Source organism: Mustelus asterias, chromosome 17 (assembly GCF_964213995.1).
Source record: "Mustelus asterias chromosome 17, sMusAst1.hap1.1, whole genome shotgun sequence".
Classification (NCBI taxonomy): domain Eukaryota; kingdom Metazoa; phylum Chordata; class Chondrichthyes; order Carcharhiniformes; family Triakidae; genus Mustelus; species Mustelus asterias.
Genome location: NC_135817.1, coordinates 35,064,909 through 35,081,948, shown reverse-complemented (window position 1 = coordinate 35,081,948; position 17,040 = coordinate 35,064,909).

The following is a 17,040-nucleotide window of genomic DNA, read 5'->3' as shown; positions in this document are numbered from 1 at the left end:
GTGGAGAGAGGCGTGCAGGCACAGTATATATAGGCAGAGCGACGATAAAACAACACTCACAGGTAATGAAGAGATAAGTATAGACAGTGAAATGCAGTGTAACCTCTGCAGAACAGGTCGAATCATCGACACAGATACTATCATCACACGGGTGAACACCACCCACCAGGTACACGGTATGTGCTCATTCGACTCAGCCAATGTAGTCTACCTCATATGCTGCAGGGAAGGATGTCCCGGGGCATGGTACATCGGCGAGACCATGTCGACACCATGCCGATGGATGAAAGGAGATCGTGCAACAATCACCAGGCATGAGAACACTTCAGTGGCCAAGGACGTTCGGCCTATGATCTTCGGGTAAGCGTTTTCCAAGGTGGCCTTTGAGACTCATGATAACACAGTATCACCGAGCAGGAACTGAGAGCCAAGTTCCGCACTCATGAGGATGGCCTTAACCGGGATCTCGGGTTCATGTCGCACTACTTGTAGCCCCACCATACTGTTCTGTGGGAAAAAATCTTCCTAACTGTCCTGTTTTGACACCATGCATACCTTGTTTATGTGTGATGACTCTCTGCCTGAATTAGTTTGCATAGTATTTAGCACCATCTTACACTTTGATTATTTGCAATTATCTCTCTGCCTTAAATTGTCGGTTCTTAGGTCATTCCTTCACTTGTTATACAGTCTGTCGACACTTTACACAGACTGATCATGCTTAACTGCTTGCACTCACCCACCTGTAAAGACTTGTTATTCAGCTGGCCTACACTGCAGTATAAACATCTGCCGTTTGGAACAACATTGGCACTGGCCATATTCCAGAAATCAATGGACCAAATCGTAAGTGGCCTCAACGGTGTCCAGTATTCTATGGAAGACATTCTAATCACAGGCAGAACTGAACAGGAGCATTTACACAACTTAGAGGACACACAGGAGCATCTGGAGAAGTACAACCTCCACATGAGGAAAGAAAAATGTATATTTTTCAAATCATCCATCAGTTATCTAGGTCAATGGGTCCTAACCGGTGTGCCACAGCACACTGGCGTACCGTGAAGACCCCCCCACCCCACCCACCCACCCCCCCCCCCCCCCCCCCCCCGGCCCCCCAAGTGTGCCATGAAAACAAATTTAAAATTAATCAAAATTAACATAATTAAACTAAACTAACCTTCATCTTCATCTCTGTAGTCAGCAACTCCAAGATCTGATGAACCTTAAACCTCCTGCACTACATTGTTGGGAAAGAACTGCAAATGCACGGTTTAGATTTATTACATTGGTCAGTCTCCAAATACTAACTGGAAAAGACAGGGTAGATTCTAGAACTAGGGGGTATGGTCCAAAGATTAGGGCCAGACTGTTCAGGAGAGATGTTAGGAGATGATGAACAAATTCCTGATGCCACTGAAAAAATGGCAGACTTCTGCTAAAAGTCTTACAATGAGATCCTTTTGGCCAGTTCATGGATTCAAGCATTGAGGGCAGAAGCACTATTGTTGGTGTTATCCTTCACTATGTTTTGTTTGTTGCAGTGATTTATCTCTTGGAACTTGTGAGCACAATGTTTGGGCGATTGATATTCCAGTTCACCTAGTCAATTCTCAAAACAATACTTCATGGCAATGTATGTGTCCACTTCTATTGTCTGCATTGGTACAGTTATGTCAGTGCAATCCAAGCTATTGGTTAAGATGAAGTTCCATACATCAATTGCAAAGGAGAATATGTTATTAAAGAGCTAAACATTGTCAACTTTTTTGTCACTGCAAATCATCCTCCATAGATAAAGACACTTCTTCAGAGAGATGTTATTAAAGCAAGTCTAACATAGAAAATTGATCGAGGGAAATGTTGAGGACATTGAGAATGGAGTTTATTGCGATGAAATGGCTGTGGATGACCAACAACTTAGGGCTTGATTTTATGTGGCACTGTGGTCCCTGCCCATACTGGCCAAAAAGATGCCTTGATCCAGACAGCAGCCCTGTGGTTATTTAATGCAGCTCCCTACGTTAATTTGCTTTAAGGTGAAATTTCTGCCCCATTCTCAGGAGGAAGTCATGCTTTAGAGAGCTGCTGGCCAATCAGATGGCCGGCAGCCCCGTCATCCCAGCAGCGCCAGCCAGGAGCACTGGCCACTGCTGGGATTAAAGGCAGTCCACCGTGTCAAGATAAGTCCAGGGTCAGGGGTCTCAGCAAGCGGCGTGAAGGGATAGGCGACTGGGTTTAAGGGGCCAGATGGGAGGGTTAAAGGGGGACTTGACCTTCAGAAAGGCAGGTGTGTCTCCAATGGCCCAAGGATCTGCAAGGGAGGCCTCCTCACCTTGCTTGCCGCCAGCTGGCACAGTTAAAGTTGCTGGGCTTCCCACATGGTGTGAACCTTCCCCAGTCATGGGTAAAATAACAACAGGCATTGGGTGAGGCCTTTGAATGCCATTAATTAGCCACTGAAGGGGCTCAGTAGGCCCAAGTGAGGCCAGTCTTCCCAACACCCAACACACCTACTGTAAAATTTTAGATAGGCCAGGGCAGTCAGGTATGTGGTGGGAGAGCCATGTGATCAATTTTACATAGAATCCCTACAGTACAGAAAAAGGCCCACCATTCGGCTCACCTTCAAACCCACTGGCGGCAGAGCATAAAATAACTTTCCATACAACACCACCTCTGATGGATTCAGTATTTAAATCTTCCAAATATCCATTATGGAGGTATTTCATGATTAATGAATGGAAGAACTTACCAAAACCAGGAACTGCTAATCTTATTCTAGCGAGGGAATGGGATGGAAAGTGCAAACCAAAATGGATATTGAGGCCAAACCATTGTATGATTTCAAGAAGAAATTAGAAGCATAGAATCATAGAATCCCTACAGTACTGAAGAAGGCCATTCGGCCCATTGAGTCTGTACCAATCACAATCTCACCCAGGCCCTATTCCCGTAACGCTCATTTATCCTGCTAATCCCCCTGACACTAGGGTCAATTTAGCATGGCTAATCAACCTAACCCGCACATCTTTGGACTGGTTAGATTTAGCGGGTCCCACAACATCATGCTGGTGGGGTGGCCTCAGTAACTTGGGCTTAACATAGTATTATAAAACCATTTAATTAATGGTGAACGTACAAACACATCCGTCAAGGGTGGCAAATATTGCTGGAGAAGTAACTTCAGCCTCAGTAAGCCTCAGCCACTTCGGTTTTTAGAAAATTGGGGTGCCTAGAAATGGAAACACCAGCCCACCATAGAACTCCCCTGTCCCCCCATGGAACTACCCCCTCCATTCCACTCCATCATGGAACCCCCTCAGCACCTCCCCCATGGAACCACCACCCCATGGAACACTCCTCGCATGGCAGTGCCAGGGGACAGTGCCTTGGCATGACCCTCTCCCCCCGGGTGCTGGTTAGATTTAGCTCTTGGGGTTAAAGAGATCCAGGGATATCGGGGGGGGGGGGAATCAGGACATTAAATCTGATGATTAGCCATGATCATAATGAATGGTGGCACAGGCTCGAAGGGCTGAATGGCCTACTACTGCTTTTAGTTTCTATGTTTCAGTGTACCTACATGAATTTGTAAAATAAATGAGAAAACTGATTGAAGAAGGAATGATATAGAATCAAGGGGGAAAATGATGACCAGCAGATTGTTTGCATTTTCCTGCTGTGTGGGTTCTCCAGTCAGTGCTACAATGCAGAATACATAGAACAGTACAGCACAGTACAGGCCCTTCGGCCCTCGATGTTGTGCCGAGCTTTGTCCGAAACCAAGATCAAGCTATCCCACTCCCTATCATTCTGGTGTGCTCCATGTGCCTATCCAATAACCACTTGAAAGTTCCTAAAGTGTCCGACTCCACTATCACAGCAGGCAGTCCATTCCACACCCCAACCACTCTCTGAGTAAAGAACCTACCTTTCCAAGGAATTAAACTGAATGAGACACTAAATGTTAATTATCACAATGGTACCTCTCCAAATTCTTAAAGGTAGGTGCCAAAAGAAGTGTCTATTAAAGTTCCTGCTACTTGCAGCTTCAACTTGAAGAGGGGGCATGTTGATTGATAATGTCTCAGAGGGGTATGTAAATCCTCTAGAGCAAGTCATCATTACGAGGGAGTGTTAGGTTTATTAAAAAGCATTAAAGTAGACAAATCCCCAGGGCCAGGTGGCATCTATCCCAGATTACTGAGGGAGATGAGAAGAAATTGCTGGGCCTCTAACCAAAATCTTTGTTTCCTCATTGGCCAGAGGTGAGGTCCCAGAGAACTGGAGGATAGCCAATAAGAAGGGTAGCAAGGATAACCCAGGTAATTGTAGGCCAGTGAGCTTGACGTCTGTGAAAGTGAAGATTCTTAGGGATAGGATCTATACACATTTGGAACTGAGTAGTCTTAATAGCAACTGACAGCATGGTTTTGTATGAGGAAGGTCATGTCTCACTAATTTGATTGAGCTTTTTGAGGAGGTGACAATGATTGACGTGGGAAAGGCTGTGGATGTTGTCTACATGGACTTCAGTAAAGCATTTGACAAGGTCCCTCATGGCAGGCTGGTGCAAAAGGTTAAATCACACGGGATCAAGGGTGAACTAGCTAGATGGATTCAGAACTGGCTTGGCCATAAGAGACAGAGGGTAGCAATGGAAGGGTGTTTTTCTGAATGGAGGTCTGCAGGGATCAGTGCTGGGACATCTGTTCGTAATTTATATAAATGGCTTGGAAGAAAACATAGCTGGTCTGATTAGTAAGTTTGCGGATTATACTAACATTGGCGGAGTTGCAGATAATGATGAAGATTGTCAGAGAATACAGCTGGATATAGATAGGCTGGAAAATTGGGAAGAGAAATAGCAGATGGAATTTAATCCGGACAAATGCGAGGTGATGCATTTTGGTAGATCCAATTCAGGTGGGAGCTATAAAATAAATGGCGGAACCATCAGGAGCATAGACACATGGAGATCTGGGAGTACAGGTCCAGAGTGGCAGCACAGGGGGCATGCTTGCCTTCATCAGCCAGGGCATCAAGTATAAAAGTTGGCATATTATGGTAGTTATATAAAACGTTGGTTAGGCCACATTTGGAATACTGTGTTCAATTCTGGTCGCCACACTAACAGAAGGATGTGGAGGCTTTGGAGGAAGTACAGAAAAGGTTTACCAGGATGCTGCCTGCTATGGAGGGTATTGGCTATGAGGAGAGGTTGAATAAACTGGGATTGTTCTCCCTGGAAAGACAGAGGCAACCTGATAGAAGTTTATAAAATTGAGGGGCATAGATAAGGTGAACAGTTGGAAGCTTTACAGTCAGATTTAATGAGTATCATGGATGTGGCTTGTAGTATCCCAGGAAAGCAACAGATTGAGTTGTCAAATGCCCAATAGATATTTGTGAGCTTCAGACTAAGATAGATAATGGATGGATGAAGGACATGTTTAGTGTACAGATAGAGGGAAGGGTAAGTAAAGGTGTGAAGGGACCAAGTACTTTTGTGAGCTCACCACATTTTCCACTGCCTTGGGGATTTCTCCCCCACTTTATGCACTGCCTTCAGATAATTAACTGACTAGTGGCTCTTATCGGCAGACAGTAAATTTTATATTGGATCTCCCTGACTTTGGCTCTGATAGATGAATGCCTGAAATCCAGAAAGTCACCAAGGTCTCAAAGACCACTAGCTTGAAAGGAAATACTCAAAGGCCTCAGAATGGTACATGTGGTGACTATTCTACGGTTTGCCACATTTAAGTGAGATACTCCTAGAGACTTATTCCAATCACTGGGTTCTCCTTGTGCAACTTTCTTTCCTCTTACTGCAAAAATCAAATACCTTGGTGAGGTAAAGAATTGTAACATTTTGGCACATTCCTTTGTCAGACGGGTACAAAAGCCACAACATTTAGCACATACTTCCTAATAAATCTTCCTGAAGAAGGGAAAGGGTTAATGTTTTTTTTGTAAGAGTCAAAACACAGTCAGGCTTTATTCTCACAAGCTTATGGGAGAACTTGACCCCTTGAAAGCGGAAGCCAAAGTTCTCTCTGAACACAAGAAGCGTGGATATTTATACATCAGGGTTCCCAATACAAGCCATAAAGCAAAGTCCAGTTAACAGTCCTTGATCATAAATTATAGTTCCTTTAACAGCTTCTGATAGTCTCTGGATCATGGTTAGAGACCATCTGGTATCCTTGGGTCATAAAGCACAATTCTCCTGGTCGTTGCAGTCAAGGTGTCACCTCTGGTCCCCTGCTCTTCCCGCAGCTTTTCCTTTGAGGTGACTGAGTATGAGTGTAGTTGTCCAGTGGGAGTCCTCCTTCAAACGGCCATTCTCGCACTCTACCCTTTGGTAGCTGCTTCCTGTGTTTAAATCATAGACAAGCCTATGGGAAAGAAAGACTAACATCCATATTCAACTGTCTGTTTTATCAGAATGATATAAACAAGCGAGGGAACCATGAACAAATGGCTTGTACTAAAAGTAAAAGATGAAACCAAGAACAAATGGCTTATACTACTAAAAGTAAAAGATGAAAGACATGAACAAATGGCTTGTATTACTACCAGGAGCAATATAAACAAAAGGGAGGCTAGCCATAAGGAAGAGTTATGTTTGTGATACATTCCAGGTACAAAGTTCAACCTTTTAGGCACAAAAGTGCGAGAATGGCCGTTTGAAGGAGGACTCCCACTGGGACAACTACACTCATACTCAGTCACCTCAAAGGAAAAGCTGCGGGAAGAGCAGGGGACCAGAGGTGACACCTTGACTGCAACGACCAGGAGAATTGTGCTTTATGACCCAAGGATACCAGATGGTCTCTAACCATGATCCAGAGACTAACAGAAGCTGTTAAAGGAACTATAATTTATGATCAAGGACTGTTAAGACCATAAGACCATAAGACCATAAGACATAGGAGCGGAAGTAAGGCCATTCGGCCCATCGAGTCCACTCCACCATTCAATCATGGTTGATTTCAACTCCATTTACCCGCTCTCTCCCCATAGCCCTTAATTCCTCGAGAAATCAAGAATTTATCAATTTCTGTCTTGAAGACGCTCAACGTCTCGGCCTCCACAGCCCTCTGTGGCAATGAATTCCACAGACCCACCACTCTCTGGCTGAAGAAATTTCTCCTCATCTCTGTTCTAAAGTGACTCCCTTTTATTCTAAGGCTGTGCCCCCGCGTCCTAGTCTCCCCTGTTAATGGAAACAACTTCCCTACGTCCATCCTATCTAAGCCGTTCATTATCTTGTAAGTTTCTATCAGATCTCCCCTCAACCTCCTAAACTCCAATGAATATAATCCCACGATCCTCAGACGTTCATCGTATGTCAGGCCTACCATTCCTGGGATCATCCGTGTGAATCTCCGCTGGACCCGCTCCAGTGCCAGTATGTCCTTCCTGAGGTGTGGGGCCCAAAATTGCTCACAGTACTCCAAATGGGGCCTAACCAGTGCTTTATAAAGCCTCAGAAGTACATCCCTGCTTTTGTATTCCAAGCCTCTTGAGATAAATGACAACATTACATTTGCTTTCTTAATTACGGACTCAACCTGCAAGTTTACCTTTAGAGAATCCTGGACTAGGACTCCCAAGTCCCTTTGCACTTTAGCATTATGAATTTTGTCACCGTTTAGAAAATAGTCCATGCCTCTATTCTTTTTTCCAAAGTGTACGACCTCGCACTTGCCCACGTTGAATTTCATCAGCCACTTCTTGGACCACTCTCCTAAACTGTCTAAATCTTTCTGCAGCCTCCCCACCTCCTCAATACTACCTGCCCCTCCACCTATCTTTGTATCATCGGCAAACTTGGCCAGAATGCTCCCAGTCCCGTCATCTAGATCGTTAATATATAAAGAGAACAGCTGTGGCCCCAACACTGAACCCTGCGGGACACCACTTGTCACCGGTTGCCATTCTGAGAAAGAACCTTTTATCCCAACTCTCTGCCTTCTGTCTGACAGCCAATCGTCAATCCATGTTAGTACCTTGCCTCGAATACCATGGGCCCTTATTTTACTCAGCAGTCTCCCGTGAGGCACCTTGTCAAAGGCCTTTTGGAAGTCAAGATAGATAACATCCATTGGCTCTCCTTGGTCTAACCTATTTGTTATCTCTTCAAAGAACTCTAACAGGTTTGTCAGGCACGACCTCCCCTTACTAAATCCATGCTGACTTGTCTTAATCCGACCCTGCACTTCCAAGAATTTAGAAATCTCATCCTTAACGATGGATTCTAGAATTTTGCCAACAACTGAGGTTAGGCTAATTGGCCTATAATTTTCCATCTTTTTTCTTGTTCCCTTCTTGAACAGTGGGGTTACAACAGCGATTTTCCAATCCTCTGGGACTGTCCCTGACTCCAGTGACTTTTGAAAGATCATAACTAACGCCTCCACTATTTCTTCAGCTATCTCCTTTAGAACTCTAGGATGTAGCCCATCTGGGCCCGGAGATTTATCAATTTTCAGACCTTTTAGTTTCTCTAGCACTTTCTCCTTTGTGATGGCAACCATATTCAACTCTGCTAACTGGACTTTGCTTTATGGCTTGTATTGGGAACCCTGATGTATAAATATCCACGCTTCTTGTGTTCAGAGAGAACTTTGGCTTCCGCTTTCAAGGGGTCAAGTTCTCCCATAAGCTTGTGAGAATAAAGCCTGACTGTGTTTTGACTCATACCAGCCTATAGAGGTATATTTTCCGACTTCATTTTGGTGCCGAAACCCGGGAGAACCCCGGACCTGTTTGCGGGACTCTGTTTGCAGGCCCAAGTTGAATGGCCACAACCTGGGTACTGGAATAGAGTTCTGAACCTAATCGGGTGAGTCAAACTACAGTGGGCTGATCATATGTGGTGCGAGTGTGTGAGAGTGAAAGACATCTGAACTGAACACATACGGACAAGGAGGCATTTGTCTGTTATGGATTCTCAAGTGAGTGTAAAGACTGGAGAAAAGTTGCCTGAGGTGTGATGTTCAGACTTGAGTGAGAAAGAAACTGTCTTTGTGAGAGAGAGACTGTCTAAGTGATCACCGGAGTAGAAGCCGGCTTAATAGTGTAAGCGGTGGTACGGAGGGATTTGATCGCCCCTGACAGGTATTACCGGACTCCGATAAGAGCAGCCTAGGAGTGGGAGAGTGAAAAGGGGGAGTAGAAGACTCCAGGTGGTGAGTATAAAACTTATCTATATTATGGCAGGATCACAAGGACAGTGGGGGGCCCCGGGCTCCCTGATAAATGAATATATGTCTGAGAGGGATAAACTTATGAAACAGATGAAAAAAGGGGGGTGGGACCTGTTTCACCCGCTAGACCAACAACGGGAATGGTTGGAAAAAGAAAAGAAAGACAGAACTAAGAAAATTAGAGTTCTCTTGGTTCACCAATTAACCGGATTAATTGAACAGGTCTCAGTCTCGGGTAAGAACTGGGCTGACGACAAAGCAAAAATCAAATTGTTGGAATCACGCATTAGAGAATTAGAAAAGAGAAACAAAACCAAGTATTAGAAGAAAAGCAATGGAGAGGGGAAACCATTCCTCTACCTCCTTATGAGTCCACACAACAGGGACTAAACGCTCTTCCAGAGGAATGGGACACCCTAGAACACAACTTAGTGCGAGTAACCCGAGGGGGAACAGATGCACAGCCAAAAGTAAATTATAAACCATTCACCCCGGGTGAGAGGCAGCAGATGATGGCTTCCCTGGGTAAATTACAACCTAGAAGCGCAAACACTAAATTCTGGGAAGAATTAGACACAATCTGGGTAGGATGCTTACTACACCTGAGAGACGTACACCAGCTGGTCAGGGCAGCCTGTCGAGCGGATAAGTGGAGACAGGTAGCGGGTGGACCCGCCACTCCTCCAGCGCAGGGTTATAGTGGGGGACGGTGGACACATGTAGTCGCCCTAACATCAGAGATAGATGCCCAACAGACACCCTTCGCCCAGTTTAAGGTAGAAATTCTGAGAGTATTAGGGAATGCTCCCACTAACTGGAGCAGAATGACCACAATGAAACAGCTAAAAGGAGCTTCTGAATGTGGGGGATGGTTGTTCCAGGTACATCAGGAGTGCTCTGGACAAGGAAACCCAGGTCGAGGAGATCGAGCGTTCATCCAGGCTTTTAAGGATGAATTCTTTAGTGTTCACCAAAAAATCCTTGAAATGGGAATTCTCAGTACCCCGAACTATGATGAGTTGGTAGAATGGGCTAATGGCATACCTGGAGGTGGATAGGAGAGATCTTAGTTTTTGTATTTCAGTGTGTTTGTGTGATCTGGTTTCTAGTCGAATGTAGGTGGTTGTTGTCGTATTAAATTGAGAGCAGGAATTGTTGAAACCTTTGTTCTTGTGGAGTGTTTATTGCGGGTAATAAATTACCTTAGTTTAGCCTCAGGAGTGCTGGGCAGGTGTTAAGACTGTTAAAGATTAAAGTGATAAGATTTCTTGCATTTACTTCTGTTTTGAGTTTTAATTACAGTTTGGAAGAAAGAAGAATAAAAGTGACTGTCTTAATCCAAGTTCTGTATTCTTTTAAATGTTTTACTTACATCTCAGATTAAGATGTTAAATTTGAATGAGTGTTGGAAGCTTCCATGTGTGTCTGTGTGTGTTTAACAGAGTTGTTTGTTTTGATGTGATTTTACAACTGTGGGTTTGATACAGAGTTTGAATAAAATTAGAAGATAAATTGAAATTTCAAAATCAAAGTACATAATTTGAAGTTGGAAATAGCCAATTTGAATTTTGATTAAACCTGTGTTTGAATTTTGTTAAGAAAGGACTTAAACCTTGGAGGGAACCATGTGCTCTCTCCTTTGTCTTAAAGTGAAGATTATGAGAGAGTTAGTTGAGAAATTGGGAGAAGAAATTAAGTAATTTTATGGAAAAGTAGATAAGCAAGAACAAAAGAATGAGGTAAATGTACTGTCTATGAGTCAGTTTAAAATATATTAAGTGAAGTGAAATGAATTGTAATTCTGCTTATTTCAAGTTCCAGCAGGAGATTAATCAATTAAATCTTAGTTGCCAATGCAAATCGCCCTTACAAATGTCTGATAGTTTAATATTCTGTAACTGGTTAAAATTATGTACTGCCGTTGGAATTTTATGTGCTATCTATTGTTCAAAGTTTGCCAAATATTGAGCACTGTCAAGCTTAAAATCTAGCCAGTTAAAATCAAACCAAAATGTTTCTGATTAATTAACTAGTTTGTATTGTTTGTACCTACTTTGGTTTTGATTTGGCGCCTGTTGTTTTCCTCGAGTGCGGGGGGGGTTTGATCTGGAGCTCAGTTTAAAATTGGAAACGGATTGAATTACAAAGGGTTTGGATATTACAGTTTTGCTGTGTAAAGTGGTATGATACAACTGCCGCTTGATTATTTTCCATACAGAACAGAGAATAAAATCAAACCCTGAAAAGCCTTCACCAATTTTGTATAACATTTATATATTATATGTTGTGTATTGATAAAACATAATTCTGTAGGAGCTTCCTGTTTTCCTTGCCATACAAATAATTAAACTAGAGATAATGTCGGGGTACATTATATAAAGATTGGAGCTGTATGGTATGTGATTTTAATGGGGAATGCGATGTTTTTTGATGAGATTATATACAAATGAATAGATGTCCAACTGTAGCCAAAAAAACAGTGTAAAGTGTTATTTAATTCACCTAAGCTTTCTATGGAAGGGGGGTGTGTAGTTAACTGTATAATGTACTAGCTAAAGCCATACAGATATCGGGAAATTGTGGACAGAGGCATTGCCCACTATACTGATGAGATTAAGAATTACCACAAACCGGACAACCGGATTAACCCCTTATGAATTAATGACAGAATGGGTGATGATGTAGGTTCACTAAAAGATGAATTCAGGAGATATGTGTTGGAACTAAGCACCCAACTTAAAGGGATGCGCAAGTTGGTAAAAGACAATTCGGAACAAAGAGACACAGAGAGAGAGAGAGCTTGAAATGCTCCCTGACGGGCAGGAAGTTGCGTCCAAGTAAAAGCATTACTTGACAAACCTGGGTTCGCCCCTAAATGAAACGGCCCCGATGAGGTTAAAATTGTGTAGTGTGCTTAATTCACAGATATGTGAGACAGTTGACCTCCAAGCAAGCTGAACGGATTCGCGGGCAGTGGCGCGCGGGCGGTATAGCCTTTGGACCATTGTATAACGGTCGCGCGGGTTATTAGTTAAGTGATAGGATGATTTTCTTGCTGCTTCTCACGACCTTTGCCCTGCTAGTTACGGAGGGGAAGTATAGATGGAATTGTGTAGACTTGAGGATAGAGCATCGCAAGCATCTCTGTAACGATGGCTCTGTCTATTGTAACCTTCCGACACATGGAATAAGTCCCTGGGAGGTTACCCGTAGGGACCGCTGCTTGGGATTCCTTAGCCATGCCATGTTGCTAACTCTGTTGGAGAGGCGAGGTGATTGGGGTCTCCCATGCATGTAATGTGGTGTAACTGGAATTTTTGGTGTTTAGCTGAGGGACCGGGATGGATCTGTACCCGGCAACAGCAGAGGGCTCGGGAGGATATGTACATCAACACGGGATTTGGTCGATGTAAGCAATCATTGTACCAATCCTCTAAAATCCGACCCTATCACATGAACACTTTCAGGTATATGTCTCACTGTATGTATTGCAGTCAAAATTTTGAGCAAGTGCTGGGTCTGCTTACATATTCCCATGCACGAAGGAAAGGGGGGAAAGTCCTTATTCCCTATCCCTTTGTCATCACCAGGAATAATCGAGGGGATTTCGAATCAGAATGGAACCCACGATGGGACAAGGAAAGTGACATCTAAAAAAACCCATCAGACATGTTGTGAAAACCCAACAAGGGGGGGATCTATCTGCTTGGTAAGAAACGGAACCATACTTATTGGCCGTAGCTACTGCACCCAGCAGGTTAATGTCACCAGTGGTGCCTGGGCTTTGGCGCAACAGATTACAATCCATTGCCCCACTGCTGATGTCCTGGTCAGCCTCTCCTCTACTTATATGAGCAGCATGACTGCATATAATGGTACCTGTTGTATCTGTGGAAACAATGCCTACCCATGGCTTCCTTGGGATTGGGTAGGATCGTGTTATTTAGCATATGTGGTACCCTATATTCACCATTACTGAGACAGAATGGTTCTTTATGATAGCTTTCCCACTTTATGGGACAGCAAAAGCAGCACAGGAACTTATGCATATGGCCTTGACCTTGGAGAAAATTGCAAATGAAACTAGAGACGGGTTCAAGGAGGTGAGCACAGCCTTCTCTGAAGTATCAGCTGAGCTTGTAGCTATCCGGACTGTTGCTTTATAGAACCGATTGACATTTGATTATGTGTTGGCTTTCCAGGGAGGAACGTGCGCTATAATTGAATCTGAATGCTGCACATATATCCCAGATGGTTCAGAAAATATAACTCGTTTGGCAGATCATATCAAACGAGTGACGATGACAATACAAGGTGAAGGGAGCCAATATCATAATTATAACCCTCGGGATGGCTGGGGCAATGGTTCAGGTTGTGAGAATCATATCTGAAGCACGGGTTAATTGTATTAATTGTCATTCTTATTGCTTGTTGTATTTATATGACATTATTGAACAAACAGCCTGAATTATGCTGAGTGCAAGTGTACAGGCAGAAGGGGCAGACTTCCTGATGAAGGAGGTAGGCCCATATGTATTGGTAACATTTGGCTCTGAGTTGGTCATGGGGCCATGTTTGCACTTGGCCTCTGACCAAAAGGGGGGATTGAAGAAGGGAAAGGGTTAATGGTTTTTTTGTACTCAATGTATTTTGTGCCTAAAAGGTTGAACTTTGTACCTGGAATGTATCACAAACATAACTCTTCCTTATAGGCTAGCCTCCCTTTTGTTTATATTGCTCCTGGTAGTAATACAAGCCATTTGTTCATGTCTTTCATCTTTTACTTTTAGTAGTATAAGCCATTTGTTCTTGGTTTCATCTTTTACTTTTAGTACAAGCCATTTGTTCATGGTTCCCTCGCTTGTTTATATCATTCTGATAAAACAGACAGTTGAATATGGATGTTAGTCTTTCTTTCCCATAGGCTTGTCTATGATTTAAACACAGGAAGCAGCTACCAAAGGGTAGAGTGCGAGAATGGCCGTTTGAAGGAGGACTCCCACTGGGACAACTACACTCATACTCAGTCACCTCAAAGGAAAAGCTGCGGGAAGAGCAGGGGACCAGAGGTGACACCTTGACTGCAACGACCAGGAGAATTGTGCTTTATGACCCAAGGATACCAGATGGTCTCTAACCATGATCCAGAGACTATCAGAAGCTGTTAAAGGAACTATAATTTATGATCAAGGACTGTTAACTGGACTTTGCTTTATGGCTTGTATTGGGAACCCTGATGTATAAATATCCATGCTTCTTGTGTTCAGAGAGAACTTTGGCTTCTGCTTTCAAGGGGTCAAGTTCTCCCATAAGCTTGTGAGAATAAAGCCTGACTGTGTTTTGACTCATACCAGCCTATAGAGGTATAGTTTCCGACTTCACTTCCCAAAATGCAGCTATGTGGGGCCTTGTGTGGAATCATCCATGTTTATGGTTAATGAATCATTCATTAGAACCTTAGTTAGGCCGCACTTGGAATATAGTGTTCAATTCTGGTCGCCACACTACCAGAACGATATGGAGGCTTTGGAGAGGGTACAGAAAAGATTTATCAGGATGTTGCCTGGTATGGAGGGCATTAGCTATCAGGAGAGGTTGGAGAAACTTGGTTTGTTCTCACTGGAACGATGGAGGTTGAGGGGCGCGACAAGATTATGAGGGAGCATGGACAGAGAAGCTTTTTCCCAGGGTGGAAGAGTCAATTACTAGGGGGCATAGATTTAAGGTGTGAGGGACAATGTTTAAAGGAGATATACAAGGCACGTTTTTTACATAGAGGTTGGTGGGTGCCTGGGGAAGTAGTGGAAGCAGATACAATAGTGACTTCTAAGGGGAGTCTTGACAAATACATGAATAAGAAGGGAGTAGAGGGATATGGTCCCGGAAGGGTGGGAGATTTTAGTTCAGTTGGGCAGCATGGTTGGTGCAGGCTTGGAGGGCCGAAGGGCCTGTGCTGTAATTTTCTTTGTTCTTTGTCCTTTGTTTTCTCTTTGAGATATGCAATTGGTGAGTGAAACAAAATTGAAAGGGTGGAGGTGAATTATCTCACGAACAATGCAGAAGTTACTTCTCCCAGCAATATTTGCCACCCTGGATGGATGTGTTTGCTCACCATTAATTAAAGGATTTGTTATACTATGTTAAGCCAAAGGAGTGGAGAACAAAATTACCAGGAGAATTATGGAGACATGGCAAAGTATCAGCTCGGGTGGGTAAAGCGGTTGGGGGGGGGGGGGGGGGGGTGGGGGGGTGGTGGCAGAGAGAGGGGGGGTGGAGGGCAGGGATAGGGGTGGGTCCCACAACATCATGCTGGTGGAGTGGCCTCAGCAACTCTGTTTTTTAAAAGATTGGGATGCGGAGAAATGGAAACACCAGCCCACCATAGAACTCCCCTGTCCCCCATGGAACTACCCCCTCCATTCCACTCCACCAGGGAACCCCTTCTGTACCACCCCCTTGGAATCACCCACCCAGCGAACGCCCCCTGGCATGGCAGTGCCAGGGGACAATGCCAAGGTGCTGCCTCGGCATGGCCTCTCCCCCCAGGTGCTGTACTCATCTATGCATCTTTGGTGGGTTCTGTTAACCAGGTGCACTTCATGGGAGACCTGTTATGATTCACACTGGTGTTCCCTCACACCGACATGAATAGACAATTTAACGTGAGGGGAACCACCTGGCGTAAAGGCCCGATAATGATAAGTATAATGTACTCAAATGGAGATCCTGATTTTTAAAGTCAGGGTTCCCATTATGTCATTGGCAGGGGCAGGATCAATCAACTGGGGAAATCCTGCCAACGTAAAAGCAGTTTGGGATTGCTGCAGTATTCTCCGCCCCCTCCACCGCCTCCAAAAATGGGAGCGTGAAATCGCCCCATAGAAATTCTAGGTGAGAGCCAGTTGTGAATGTTTGGTGCCCAAGAAGTTGCAGGTTTGGCTGGAATAGATCTTAATGTTAATAGGGAAGATATGGCAGGTGGGTACTACACAAAATGGGAGGGTTTTTGCTCACCACAATACAAGCCTGAAACCATGCAAAAAAGTAATTGTCTTGTTATACTTGCAAATCAGTGAACAACAAAGAATTTGAGATTTCAGGGTCATTATCTAATGGGGGGGTTGGTTTACATCAGCAGTGCTAAAGAAGCTCAAAGCAAGTCAAGGGGCAGCACGATGGCACAATGGTTAGCACTGCTGCCTCACGGGGCCAGGGACCTAGGTTTGATTCCCGGGCTGTGTCACTGTCTGTGCAGAGTCTGCACGTTCTCACCGTGTCTGTGTGGGTTTCCTCCGGGTGCTCCAGTTTCCTCCCACAGTCCAAAAGATGTGCTGGTTAGGTGCATTAGCCATGCTAAATTCTCCCTCAGTGTGCCCGAACAGGCGCCAGAGTGTGGCGACTAAGGGATTTTCACAGTAACTTCATTACAGTGTTAATGTAAGCCTACTTGTAACTAATAAATAAAGTTTAAATCAGCAGCCGACCTTTTACCAGGCCAGTTTTTATTTTTCATTAATTTGAAAATAATGCCAAGATTTTTATTTCAAACTGAGTAAAAATGAAAGTGAAAACAGGGAAACAGATCTCCAAAAAGAGTGTTAATGATTGTTCTGTGAAGTTCAGTGGAAAGAATGTGCAAGTCTCAAGCTGAGAAGTCCAAGAATGGTGTGAACTCGAACAACTGATAAAACTTCTTCTGCTTGCCTCAACATTAAGGGGGCGATTCTCCCATTCCGACCCGCTAATTTTTTGGCGGGTTCGGTTGGGAAATGCGCGCTTGCGCCGATTTGCAGGATTCGCGCATGCGTTCCCGACGCAT